The sequence below is a fragment of the Crotalus tigris genome, unplaced genomic scaffold (assembly GCF_016545835.1).
Source record: "Crotalus tigris isolate CLP2741 ecotype Arizona unplaced genomic scaffold, ASM1654583v1 scf7180000017666.379230911805:20528666, whole genome shotgun sequence".
NCBI lineage: Eukaryota > Metazoa > Chordata > Lepidosauria > Squamata > Viperidae > Crotalus > Crotalus tigris.
Window position 1 is genome coordinate 12818607 of NW_024096552.1, and position 11536 is coordinate 12830142.

Sequence of the window (11536 nt, forward strand, 5' to 3'; positions counted from 1 at the left end):
TTTAAAATAGTTTTCCTCATTCTATGATACTTAGACTTTCTCTTTCCTGGCATTTCTACATTACAGCAGTTTTATACAGCATGTATATATTTAGCATTAATAAAAGCCAAAGTATTCATCACACTATTGTTCAAAACTGTTCTAAATACGAACATTGAAGTATCAATTTTTGGTATTTAGCACATGCAAAGTATAAGAACTACTAAATAGTCATAACTGAAAAAAGCATTGCCTAATAAAACTATCCATATCATATTATCATTATTATAAAAGTAATCTTCATTTTTATTTACTTTTTAAATTGATCAACATGCATTTTGTTAGTAACATAAAAGCAGATTCTATAAAACTGTACAATATTGTATTTTTGGGCATACAATAGTGGCAAATATTCTGTAGCTCGGGTGTAGGATAAGGGTGAAGGTTCTGAACTTGTGGGTTGGTTTCTGAACATTTCATTACCAAACTTGGTAATATCTTCAGTGGAGTTTAGGGGATATCAGTGTCAGTATTCTTTGTTTATAAGGACTTTATGTGGTCAGTAGGTGTTGTGATGGGTCAGGTGTGGGTGTGTCAAGTGAAGGTCTTATAATGGGTCTTCTGATGGGTCAGGTGCAAGTTGTCACTGAAAGTCTTGTGATAGGTCTTGTGATAGGGAGATTATATCAGGTCATTGGGAGGTGAAGTATTGGTTGGGAGGGGCTTGCATGGGGGTTGGTTGAGGGCCAGTGCTGTCAGTGTTGGTTGTGTGGTTGAATTGGATTCTGAGGGGTTTGTAGGCTGTTTGTAGATCAATTAGTCTCTTGATGGAATTGCTTGGGGAATGCCTGGCACTCCACAAGCAATTCCATCAATAGACATTCTTTGACATAGATCACACTTGATTGTTTGGATCTGAATGGATCCTGGAAAATCATTAGGTTGTGGAGCAAAATAAATAGTGGATGCTCCAGCTTGGCCTTGGTTTGAGGTCACTGATGGGTCAATGGAGAATTAATAAGAGTGAATGAGCTATCAGTGAGTGAGTGAGTGAAACAATGAATATGCAATTACATGGTAGGCTCCCCAACAACGAGAGTTTTATTGGCATCACTGTACAAATAATATACATTTTTTAAAAGTATTAAGAATAAAGCTTTGCCTTGTTAAGCTTTTATATATAATAGTACCAAAAGAAAGCAACACATGGTGCAAGTTGGTTAGAGTTATCATTCTTCTTTTATTCATTGACCAGCTTTCCTTTCATAGAAATTATAACACAAATTTTGTTTCAGGAGCATTTGGCAATTTTTTTGCTTCTCTTGCTATCTTGAGATGAGTTTTCCCACAACAGTCTTGAAATGTAGATTGAGATGAAAGAATGGCCAGTACACAATCACCTCTAGCTAAAAATAAGAACTAAACCCAAATCTTCCTCTTCCTAGTTTCAACACTTTAATCTCTACACTATAGTAAGCATGCTCAGTTGTATTAATAAAAGAATCCTATATTATCTTATATTTTATTAAAAAATTCTACACAATCAAGATTTCAGAAAGACACACATGTATGCATAGAAAGGCACTCCCTCTAAAAGTTTCTAAAACGTAGAATGATGCTTTGGTAGCAGAGCTAAGTAATCATTCTGTTTTTAGATCCTGCTGCTTTCAAATGTACTTAACAACAGAATCATTCTGTCACATTTTCACATTAATTTGATCACCATCATAGTGATCATGAAGCCATATTTAAATATGTAAATAGCATTTTCAATATATAGTTCTAAAAATATACCTTTCAAAGGGTTAGAGTTTATTTTTATTTTATATATTATTTTTCTAATTTTTGTATACTCCATTCAAAGATTTTTTAATTTTTGTTTATTCAAAATCATATATGGAATAGAAGAAATTCTGCAGATGATTTAAGTTTTGACATGTATATTTTTTTAGAAAGGTCAAATCAGGTTTGATCTATACTTCAGACCAGAGTTATAATATCCAACGTCTATGCCTTCTACAATTTTTACTTTGTATATCCCTGGTAGAAAACAGATCTTCTTTCTCCCAGTGATGGTGTAAGGATTTAATTATACAGGCCACACAAACTTCAGAGAGCTGAGGTTTCAGTCAGTAATAATACTAGTAGTACCAATAATATAGTGTTCTCAGGTCTTACAATTTTATTATCATTAAACTTTACACATGTTTGCAATGTAATATTCTCCATGTTAAAGATGAAGGAGCACAGGCTGAAAGAAAACTGCTTTTTTTTTTTGAGAAGAACAAGCTAGTTGTGATAGTAAATATAATGCTGAAGATTTATTTTAGAAAGCAGTAATAAACCAGATCAGGAATATAGTGAGTAGAGAAAAGAAAATATATTTTGTACTGTCACTTCTGATGTACTGCAGAATAATTACACCAGATTCTATACCAGTTGATCTGGCAGCTGTGTTCTGGACCAATTAAAAGCATGCAAAGACATTTTATGGTGTACATGATGCAAATAGCTTCAGAAACAGAAACCAAGTGACCCCCACCAAAATTTGATGGCAATTTAGGCTAGCCTAAAGCTGAAAAAAAAAACATTGGAAATGGGAGTGCAAGTCTATTCCCCTCGGAAGCCCATCCCCTCCCAATAGCAAACCTGCCCCATCTGGAGACATTACCAGAAGACCTTGTGGAGCCAGTAAGATAGATAGGATGCTGAGTTTCCCGTTTTTGGAAACATTGCCTATCACTCCGAATGTTTTTCAAGCGCATCTCCTCTATATAAATCATACTGAGGTAGTCTAAGCAGGAAATTGTAATGGCAGTGATGTATCATGTGCACTTTGGGCCCAGAGACAAATATATACTGATGAGCTATTGTTGCACTTCTATGATACAGACAGGCATAGTTCAGGCCAAGGATTCAATAGATATATAAATGAAACTACTTCCTTTCCTCCTTTGATTAAATTTTAAGAGATCTGTAATTCAGTGACTTGGAATCTAGTCAGCTCAGTGTAGAGTTTATTGATGACTTCATAATTTATAGTTGTAGCTATTAAGCAATGCCGGAAAGTACCAGGGTCATGACATACATGAATAGACTTTGCACAATTTGTTATAATGGGAGATAATTCATGATATCAATTTTTCAATAGAATACTGCTATGTACTTCTCCTTCCAAATTCCACAGTCTTGTTGATTTTTTGATAATCAGGTTCTAACCCCAACTGGTTATATTAAGCATGATTACCATATTAGAGAGAAAATTCTTCAGAATAGCAGGTCTAAGTAGCCCTGGAGGTGGGACTAACTTGTCAATGGATAAAAAAATACATAAAAGAAAAATAGTACCATTTGCCAATGTGAATTTTATATATACTAATGTATATCAGAGAGCCAATGGAACTCTACTTTCCATTAGAACTAGAATACTCATAAAAATACCTACCTTTAGTCAGAATTTATTCATTGGAGTGAAATTTGAAGTAAGGCTGTAATCATTCCTTATTTAATTCCTGAGTTAGTAGGCTCACCCCATCAATATATTATGCTTAACTGGATCTTCTTCACTTTCCCTATGAATATTATAATAATATAATACCATTTTCCCTTATTGTGTACATATTATAATTATTATAATATTATAATCCTGTCAGGTCATTATTCCATTTGTCTGGGCTAGTTTTGGATGATTCAGCACATTTGAAGGGCAGCAGGTTGAAGAAGTCTGGTATAATCATGGAAAAACAGAAAAATCAAAGTGGAGAAAATATTTCTATAACTTCTATAAATTTCTATAAAATTTTGAAATTAAAGATTAACTTCTGTTCAGAGTGATGTTGTTTTACAAATACAGAGGGGGGAGAGAGAAATTGGTATTGTCTGGGTCAATTACTAGAGCATGTAATTTTTTATATAACAGTAGCAAATTCATCTTACAAACACCCCAAGGGGGTACTAAAATATTATTACTCTACTTTCAAACTCCTTACCAAAAAAATGACACAATTTTGAAACAGAAATGGGAACAGAATGGGAATTAGGTTGAGGTTCAGTTAAACATTTCTGATAACTACCACTCCCTCCTTTCCCATATATGGTGTGGACATCTGTTTGTTGGACTAAGTTTAGCCACTATAACGTTTAGCATTTCAAACACCAGCTTAGAAACTATATTTTATTACCAGACCCTGTAGAAATAACATGCGTAATGTAAACATGAGCTACAAATTCCAGATGTATTTCACAAAAATTTGTCAATATCTGTTAAATTATTGGGATTCAGTTCAGGGAAGTAAAAAGGGTGGATTCTTTTCCAAGGGAACATTAGAAAATTCACCGCAAGGCTATGAGCAAAGTTTAATGCTCAGCTGAAAAAACAGCTGTTTTTCCAAAAACAAAGACAAAACCAAATCAGCCAAAGATTCTGGGTTGGGAGGAAGTTAAAATGAAGAATATTTAGTTCTTTAATGCTCCTGTGTGAGGATAAAAGGGCAAGACATAGGGAATCTTATTTTGTGAAAGATCTTTCAAACATTCTTGCCTTCTGAAAATTTCTGGTTTGCAAAATTAGATCTCTTCAAATATCAGAAATAATCCACGTTTATGTAAATAACAGCTCAGATACCTATAATTTCATAACTATTAACCTCTCCAGAAGCTATTTTGTGACTTCATGTTCATCTGTTAATCAAAAGAATAGTTACTGGTCAGTTTACACCGAGTAAACAACAGAGAATTCACCTTAACATATAGTACTTTTCCTTAGGCAATATCTTTTGCCCATCAGACTAAAAGTCTGCTTCCTTAGCTGCATGATGATACATGCGGATGCTTTGCCTTGTAAAATTTAAAACATTCATTGACTCACTATTCTTTAACCTGTTCTTTTTCAAGTTTTTGATACTCTTCCTTAGTATTGCTACTCTTCTGCAGACATCAGTATTTGAAATGCAATGACAAGTCTATTCTGATGTTACATCTATGAGCCTCAGGTCATTAGTTGCTGTTTAGTAAAGAAAGCAATTACACAGAATTAGATGATAGGCAGAGAAGGAGAAGAAGCTACATCCTGCTGAAATAAACCCTATTACAGAAAAGACAGTTATAACTCAGGCAAGAAGAAATTAGTAGCTAGTATCTCCTCTACACTAGCCAATATAACAGGGTTATATTTGCTTAGGAGCACAACAAAACTTGCAAAATAGCTAATATGCTCTGTTTCTGATTAGTTTTGAAAATAAATGAAGGAGAAGGGTTTGAGAAGTTTCCTAATGTCTATTATAGTGGCCACAGCAGACAATAATGGTGAGTGTCAGGTGATGAATTTCTTTCAAGAAAAGTGCTACTCTATAAATATTTGCAAAATACAACTGAGATTATTTCTCAGTTATGTCATAGCAATTTCTGTTGTCATGCTCATAATGTAATATAACATCAGAGTTGGAAGGGATCTTGGAGGTCTTCTAGTCTAACTCCCTGTTCAAGCAGGAAACACTATACCATTTCAGACAATGTTTGTCCAATCTGTTCTTAAAACCTCCAGTGATGGAGCATTCACAACTTCTGGAGGCACTTGTTGTTCCACTGATTAATTGTTCTAACAGTCAGGCAATTTCTCCTTGTTTCTAGGTTGGTTCTCTCCTTGATTAGTTTCTATCCATTGCTTCTTGTCCTGCCTTCAGGTGCTTTGGAGAGCTCTTCTTCTTTGTGGCAGTCCCTCATATATTGGAACACTGCTATCATGTCAGCCCTAGTCCTTCTCTTCATTAAACTAGACATACCCTGCAACCATTCTTCATAAGTTCTAGCCCAGAGGTCCCCAACCTTTTGGGTGCCAGGGACCAGTTCCATGGAGAGAGGTTTTTCTATGGACCGGAGGATACATGCCTGCATCTCACGGATGGGACTTTGCTTTGTGCAGAGCACTTTGTTCTGTCCCAGCCTATAGCCGTCCTTGTTAAATGCACAAGGACAAAACCCCTTTTGAGAAATAAGCTGGAGACTCAGAAAAAAACAAAACCCTTTTAATATTGGTAACAAACCTACCAAATGATCCAAAAACAAAAGCAACAAAACACAATCCAAATGGAGGAAATTGTCTACATGAAACACAATGCAAAACAAGGAATTATTCACTGGCAATACCAACAGATACCAATACTTCATGTCCATGATCCCATGAAGTACTTTGCAATGGTTGCCTTCAGCAACCAGCACCACCCACACCTTCTCTTTTTATTAAGCAGCCCCAAGTCATGGCTTCTCAATGCCTTCTCCTCCTCCCTTGGAGTTGCCATATTGACTCCCTCTGACCTGCTCTAGTTAACTGCCTTTGTTTACAAGCATCTCTAATGACTTCCAGCTGTGAGTCCTCAGAATCTGATTCATCTTCCTCACATAGCTGTGTCTCATCCTGACCACGATTGGAGGGGCCAGTCTCTTCATCAGATTGTAAGTCTTGTAACTCATCAGAGCCTCCCTCTGACTCTGATGGCTCTCCAAATCCCTCTTCCTCCTCCTCCTCTGATTCCCCAGACTCAGCTGCCGGGTCCATTGGCTGGCACAGACTCACAACACACTTGCTGGCAAACCGCGGCCTGGTATTGGTCCACGGAAGGGGATGGGTGACCCCAGTTTTAGCCTATAGTGACTTAATCATCTTTTTGCTCTTCTAAGCACACTTCCAAAGTCTCAACATCTTTTTTATATTGTGGTGACCAAAACTGGATGCAATATTCCAGGTGTGGTCTTACTGAGGCATTACAAAGTGTTAATTTTTTATATTGTGGTGACCAAAACTGGATGCAATATTCCAGGTGTGGTCTTACTGAGGCATTACAAAATGGTATTAACACATAATCATCATCATCATCATAGTAAAGTTGGAAGGGATCTTGGAGGTCATCTAGTCCAACCCCTGCTCAGGCAGGAAACCCTATACCATTTCGGACAAATGGCTGTCCAGTCTTTTCTTAAAAACTTCCAGTGTTGGAGCATTCATCGCTTCTGAAGGCAGGTTGTTCCACTGGTTAATTGTTCTAACTGTCAGGAAGCTTCTCCTTAGTTCCAGGTTGCTTCTCTCCTTGATTAGTTTCCACCTGTTGCTTCTTGTCCGGTCTTCAGGCACCTTGGAAAATAGCTTGACTCCCTCTTCTTCACTTCATGTGATTTTAATTCTATCCCTTTGTTTATGCAGCCTAGGATTAAATTGGCCTTTTTAGCAGGTGCAGCACACTGCTGATTCATATTTAAGTGATTGTCCACTAGGACTCCATGATCCTTTTGCAGTTACTACTATTGAGCCAGGTACCACCTACTCTATACTAGTGCATTTGTTTTTCTTGCCTAAGTGTAGAACTTTACTTTTCTTGCCATTAAATTTCATTTTGTTAGATAGGATCCAATGCTCAATTCTGTCAAGATCCTTCTGTATCTTTAGCCTAACTTCTGGAATGTTGGCTATTCCTACTAGCTTGAGTACTGGGCCTCAGACAGTACTTCTTTCCATGTAGATGCAGTTTCATTAAGAACTACATGTTAAGTACATGGTCTGCCACTTACGAATCGTCTGATGGTGATGCTATGTATACCATATTTTTTCTATCTTATCAAGTAGTAAGTTGTGATCACTTTATCAAATGCCTTATTGAAGTCCAAGTAAATTATATACACAACATTTCTCTAATGCATTACTTTTGTCACTTTACCAAAGAATGTAATAAGATTTGTCTGACATGATCTCTTTTTGACAAATCCAAGTTGGCTTTTGGTTATAACTTGGTTTCCTCTAAGTATTTGCAGATTTATTGCTTGATTATATTTTCCAGAATCTTCCCAGGTATTGATGTCAGGCTGATAGCCCTGAAGTTTCCTGGATCCATTTTTTTTCCTTTTTTTTTTTTTTTTTTGAAGATGGGAATTATATCAGCCCTTTTCCAGTCATCTGGTAGTTCCCTCGTGCGCTAGGATCTTTAAAGATATAGTTCAGTGATTCTGAGATCACATCAGGCAGATCCTTCAGAATCTTAGGGTGTAATCAATTTGGTCCTGGTGATTTGAACTCAGGTGCTCACTTACCATTTTCTTGCTTATTTAGACTTGCATTCCTATTCTGCATTTTACAGATGCAGTGTAAAGACAGATGCAAAAAATAAGTTAAGCAATTCTACTTTTTCTCCGCTGGTCATTTTCCCCATTAATGGGTCAATAATTTCCTAGAGTTTTTTTTTAACATGTTGAAAAAAGCTTTTCTTGTTATTTGTAACTTTTGTTGCAAGGCTTACTTCATTTTGATCCTTAGCTTTCCTGACTTCATCTTTGCAGGTTGGGCTATTTGCTGATATTCTATCTCAGTTATGTGCCTGTCTTTCCACTGTTTATATTTGTTCTTTTTGTCTTTCAGTTTATCAGAATTTTTTGTGCACCATACTGGTTTCTTTTGAGAGCTGTTATTTTTCTTCTTCATTGATATTATGCTGGACATGGCTTTTATAATCCCACTTTTCACAGTTTCCCAAACTTCTTGGGTTGTTTTTCCCTTGATAATTCTCAGTCATGGAATCCTTCCCAAGCTCTCTCTAAATTTATTGAAATCAGCTCTTTTGAACTTTAATTTGACTTTGTTCTGTTGCTTGGGCTTGCATAATGTTGAATTCCAATATTACATGGTCACTCTCCCCCAAGGTTCCTATAACTTCAATGCTTTCTATCATTTCATCTCTGTTAGTGATAATTATGTCCATTATAGCCACTATAAATTGGGAGACAAAGTTGTCTGCTAGGTTGTCAGGAATCTGTTTGATCTTCCACTAGGTACAGAGTTTGTCTCCCAATTGATGTCAGAGTAGTTAAAGTCCCCCATTACTATTGTGGTATGCTTTTTATATACCTTAATTAACTGGCTAGCAAAAATTTCATCCTGTTTGGGTTGGTGGCTATAATATGCACCTATGGCAATGTCATTCTTTTTTTCCCTTTTATATTGACCCAAATGCATCCAAGACTGTTTTCATCGTTCTTTGGCTGTAATTCTGTAGAGATATAGTTATTTCTTATATATAGCACAACTCCACCTCCTCTTTTATTAGGTCTATTTTTAAAAAACAATTTAAATCCCTCTAACTGTATATTCCATTTGTGGGTTTCATCCTACCAAGTTTCTGTAATGGCAACAATATCATATCTTCCTTCATGTACTTGGATTTCTAGTTCACCTTGTTTATTCCTAATGCCTTGTACATTTGTATATAGGTATTTGAGTTCTTTTTGACTGACCTTATATTTGTTTTTTTACATAACCTATTTTGTGTTCCCTTTCATCCTTATCACCTGTTTGATTGGTACACATGGTATGGCACATACTAACAAAAGCTTGGTTTTTCTTAACAGCAACCTTAATATTCTTAACTGTATTAATAATTATGTTAGAAACACTAACAATTCTATTTGTTTTGGATTGCTGGGAACAGAAATGTTCTATATCAATTAATTCTTTGTCCCCATTATTCAGTTTAAATGTTTCACCAGAACACTCCCCAAATTTAATACTAAGTAACTCAGTCCCTTTCTGTGGTGGATGTAAACCATCTCTTTGGTACAGCTTTTCTTCAGAACAATTGCAAACATCATGATTAACATAATCAAAACCTTCTGCGTTGTATCACTGATTTAGCCACAGATTGAACTCTGCTGTATGCTGGCCTTTTCCTTTTTTTTCTCCTTATATACAGGTAAGACTATAGCCTATCCTATTAAATTCCTGTCCTGAGTTCTGGAAATCCTTCTACATAGAAATTACATGTTTTCTGGACAGCTCATTAGTGCCAAGATGTACAACAATATCAACATCACTGTCCTTATTAGCATTTTTGACTATCTTAACAATGCATCTCTTTTCTCTGCAGACACCTGGTGATTCTTACCTAATTCATCTAACCTGAGAATCACCAAAAAAAATGCTTGCATCTGGTGGTGTATTCCACCAAAGGGCTTAAGGCCTTACCTGAGACCTCATATTTATTACCTTAGTCTTTAAACCTCTCCAAATTTCATTATGTAGCATAGGGGGGCTCCCTTTAATAGTCTTAAAGCTTCATTATTTTATTCAGCAAAGCTAATGCCAGGCAGAGCATAAAAAACACAAAGAAACAGTGCAAGATGTATGGAGAGACCCCTCTCATAGAATTGCCAATAGTCAGACATGATTGAATGGATAATGTTAAATCCGCAGGTTAAAAGCATTGAGAGAAAAAAAATGGTGTAACAGCAAGTCTTCTTTAATGATTACTCCAACACAACAGCAGCAGAAAAAATGGCGCGCAGGCCTTTTATAGTGTCCTTGCAAAAGCCAGTGTCAGCCAATGAATGCAAGGCTGTTTTTGCGCCTCACGCATACGCACAAGGCTGGAAACAGCCAGTCTGGTCCCAGCCAGCCTTGTGGTTTGCCCAGGACCCTTTGCAACATTTCTGAGCCTGCTGAATGATTCAGCAGGCTCAGGACATAACCCCCTCCCCCCTAGATAAAACAATAAGTACCCTTATTGTTATAGCAGCACACATACATGTGTTCAATTGGCAGGGTGATGTTGTTGTTATACATTATGCCTGCACACAGGCAGACCACTCTTACATTTTTTAATATGTACAAGAATACAATCACACTGCTTAATACCTTGAGGTGTAGCACCCCTGCATTTGAGTGTTTATTCTGCAATTTGAAGAACTAGTAAGATTCCCTTATGCTTGACAGAAACTCACATAGTCTTTAAGATGTTTAGGTGGACCCTTGGCCCGCTGTGACCTTCTCCAGCATGATTGGATGGAGAATCCACTAGTAGGTTGTCTTAATCGTCCTGCTCCAATCAGACTAAGTCAGAGTTAAAGTCACGCCTCACTTTGTCCCCATGCCCCAGTTTTAGACTTAGTCTTTTGCTCCCAGACACATTTTTTTCATACCTTAATCAATTCCTTATAAAAAATTCCTTTTTCCTTGGAGAAAGAACCTTCCTTCCATTGCATCCTCTCCTCCTTAAAATTGCCTCTGCCCTGCAGATCTAGAATTACATCCCAGCCAAATTTGGACTCCTCGTGAGTAAGGAGGCCTTTGGCCTTTTCGGCCTGGGAAGGCAGGGCTCCGAGGCTTAGCTCCCTTGGAGGCTGAGAGGGTTGCATCCATAGCCTCCAATCGTCGGAGGCCCTTTGAATCAGCTGTGGACCGCTCGAAGCTCACCTGATTATTGGAGGCTGTCCTGTGAGCCAGTAGATTGTTTGGGGCCATCCGAGGCAGCCACAGATCATCCGGAGCTCAGTCGGTCGTCGGAGGCCTCCCTGTGAGCTGGCGGATCGTCAAAGGCCTTTTGAAGCAACCACGGGCCCTCCAAAGCTCAGCTGATCATCGGAGGCCTCCACAACACCAAAGATTGGTCAAGGACTTTCTGGATCGTCAGAAGCCTCCCTAAAGCAACCAAGCTAGGTTGAGGCTCCTCACAAACAACCAAGCTAGGTCGAGGCCCCTCAGGATCGGAGGCCTCCCTGGCTTTTTGCAGGATCCCTGCGGCCT